Consider the following 3,532-nt stretch of genomic DNA (forward strand, 5'->3'; position numbering starts at 1 on the left):
AATGCCTAATTCTGAGTCTCTCAACCTGGGCACTACTGACATTTTAGGGTGATAAAACCTTTGCGGGGTGAGCTGTCCTGTGCATTCTGGGATACTTCGCAGCATCGCTGGACTCTACCTATTCGATGCCAGTAGCACACCCCCAAGTGGTGATGATAAAAAATATCTCCAGACTTTGCCAAGTGTCCCTTTGGCTGCAAAATCATCCCTGACTGAGAGCCACTGGCTTGGTCCTACCTCGTTTCAAAAGGTCTAAAGAAAACCAGCTAATTACAATCAGTGTATTTTCATCTATTGCCTAAAAACCAGATTTTCATGCATTTGAATCATCTGTAAATAGCTTCAGATTATTTTTTATTTTTTTTATTGAAGTATAGTTGACTTACAATGTTCCAGGAGTACAGAAAGGTGATTCAGTTATACACACACACATATACATATATATTATTTTTCAGATTCTTTGCCATTATAGGTTATTACAAGATATTGAATATAGTTCCCTGTGCTATACAGTAGGTCCTTGTTGGTTATCTATTTTGTATGTAGTACTGTGTATCTGTTAATCCCAAATTCCCAATTTATCCCTCTTCCAGATTATTTTTATTAAAGAATAGTCACTTTAAAAAAAAAAAGTCCAAATTTTCCCAAGGATATAAACTGAAGAGGAAAATCACACCTTTCTCTTACCATTATTGTCCCACTTCCCAAAGACAACCACTGGCAATAGTTTCTTGTTAGTATATCAGAATTTTATAAATGATATAAATATATATCTTATACAAATAAAACCAGACTATATAGGCTGTTGTTCAACATACTTTCTGTAACTCAATGATATGTACTGAATATCTTATTATATTAGTAGTTGTATATCTACCTCACTTTCCAAAATGTTGAACTGAATATCTTATTATATTAGTAGGTGTATATCTACCTCACTTTCCAAATTGTTGAACTGAATATCTATACAAGAATGCAGAGTTCTATAATTACATTATATATTTATTTAACAACCCCCTATTACTACTGGTATTTTTATTTATTTTGTTGTTGGATATCTGAAATAGTTATTGATAGTTAGCATTTAAAATAGAAACTATAAAATAAGTGGGTTAAATATAGAGAAAGTTTGCCTTTGTACATGGATTTTCCTATTTTGTTTTTGTAAATTTTGCTTCCTAACAAAGTATTTTAGCAAACTGCCTCTATACCTTTTATGCTGTGGGTAGTTACCCAAGAAAATAGGAATACTGCATATTTTCCATAGACTATAAAAAGGATTTCAAATGCTGGTAATAAGTCATAGGATCCAATGAGATGCTTATCTTAGTGTTTGCAAAAGCCATGGCTATTCAGAAACACTACAAACAATTAAACAGTACTCACCTCCTTTATTTGAACCTAAGTTAGCAGAACTGCCTCTAAGCAGTGGCTGCATTGATTCCAGACTAACCATGCTGACATTTTCCATTTTAACATTTAATGTTGTTACAGAATGAGGGTTATAATTTCACTGAGTTAGTGTTTTCCATAGAAAATGAGTTCCCTAGACACATTCGTAAGTGCTTGTGCGTTTCTGTCAAGGTCTGTCAAAAAGTAAAAGCTCAGTTTTATTCCATTAGTGATAAATCCCTAGGAACTTAGCTTCCAAGATATGTTTATTGAAACCCTTAAGATTTTCGTTCTGATAGAGGGATTCAAGATGTGGACACAACCCAGGTCAGATCATGTCTCCCCCAAAAAATGGTAACCAGCCCCAGCATAATCACCTCACTATATGGTTAATGAGGGCAGTTTCCTCAAAACCACATTATTAAAATGCTTCACTGTACTTCCTCTTTGGCTTTGTCCCTTGAATCACTCTGACACCCAATTAAGTCAATGAGAAGCTATGATCACTGCAAAAAGTCTGGACCATCTTTCCCTTTTCTGTGCACTACAGTTCCCCCAGACCCACGAAATGCAGATACATATCTTTTAGTTACAAGGGAATGACAATAATTCGTCCTCCAGCAGGAAAAAAGAAAGCCACTGATTTTCACTCAGTACTGTGTCTCACTTAGCAACCAGTACACGTAACTGTTCATCTGTTTTTCCATCCACTTCATCTCAAAGGATTTCCAGGAGAAGGAAGAGATTTAAGCGCTTCATCCAAAAATATTTCTGCTGTTGCGATTAAAATTATTAAGACTGTTTTCCAAATTGCTTCAAATTTTGACTGTAATATTTACCTGACTTCTTATGCATCGGAGTAACTTTTCAGTTAGGGTGTTTTTTAAAAAATAATAATTCATAAATTTCTTAAATTATGAGTGATTTTTGTATGAGAGTATTCAAATGAAAACAAACTGTAATCGCAAAAATTTTAATTCAAGTATCACTGAAAGCAAGATGCATTTATACCAGCATTAAGTACTAACTTATACCACGCTGACAGAGCTAGTGCCTCATCCCTGCCGTGTTGTCACCGTCATCAACTGCCCCCTGCGTCACGAGGGCTCTGCTAAGTGTTTTACTTCAGTTCTGAGTCTATTGCTACCCATTCTCTGTTGAAATTATAAATTTCCCGGTCCCAGTGCCTTACAAATTCCCACTGCAAAAATATATCCAGATATGTTTAATACTTCATTTACTGTGGTCAGAAAGCCTTCAAAAACTTATTTAGAGTCTGGCGCTCAAGATGCCGAAGCGAGGACGTGGTGCGTCCTCTGGTGCGAAATTCCGGATTTCCTGGGGTCTTCCGTTTGGAGCCGTGATCAACTGTGCTGACAACACAGGAGCCAAACATCTGTATATCATCTCCGTGAAGGGGGTCAAGGGACGACTCAATAGACTTCCTGCTGCTGGTGTGGGTGACATGGTGATGGCCACCGTCAAGAAAGGCAAACCAGAGCTCAGAAAGAAGGTACATCCAGCAGTGGTAATTAGACAACGAAAGTCATACCGGAGAAAGGATGGTGTGTTTCTCTATTTTGAAGATAACGCGGGGGTCATAGTAAACAATAAAGGCTAGATGAAAGGTTCTGCCATCACAGGACCAGTTGCCAAGGAATGTGCAGACTTGTGGCCCAGGATTGCATCCAATGCTGGCAGCATTGCATGATTCTTCGGTGTATTTGTAAAACAAAAAAATAATAATAAAAATTATTTGCTCCATGTCACTCTTCTTGACACCACCTAACGCTTACCCCCTCTGTAAAATAAAACTGCCCAGTGCAAAAAAAAAAACCTTATTTAGAAATGTATCTACTCCTAAGCCACATATTTTCCCTGTGAGGTAAGCTTAGCAATATTTGCACTAAATCCCATTTTCTTAAACTTTTCTGTCTCATCTATTCACTCCTTATCTAAAAGAGCTTGCTATCACATTTAAGACTAAACAAACTTAATAGAAAAATAAGCAAAAAAAAAAAAAAAAAACAATGATTCAAATGAAGCCATTCATTGTCCTCCTGCTGCTGTTCTCTTCCTTTGCGCTTTGATGCCTGGTGTGTGCGTGTTGGCAAATTCACACACAGCCAAGACTAACATA

At 36.7% G+C, this 3,532-nt stretch overlaps 1 pseudogene; it reads left to right on the forward strand.

Annotated features, from left to right (window-relative positions):
* Window positions 1-2,680: 2,680 nt before the first annotated feature.
* On the forward strand, window positions 2,681-3,124 carry LOC118895765 (annotated as a pseudogene).
* The last annotated feature ends 408 nt before the right edge of the window (window positions 3,125-3,532 follow it).

The sequence above is a fragment of the Balaenoptera musculus genome, chromosome 5 (genome assembly GCF_009873245.2).
Source record: "Balaenoptera musculus isolate JJ_BM4_2016_0621 chromosome 5, mBalMus1.pri.v3, whole genome shotgun sequence".
NCBI lineage: Eukaryota > Metazoa > Chordata > Mammalia > Artiodactyla > Balaenopteridae > Balaenoptera > Balaenoptera musculus.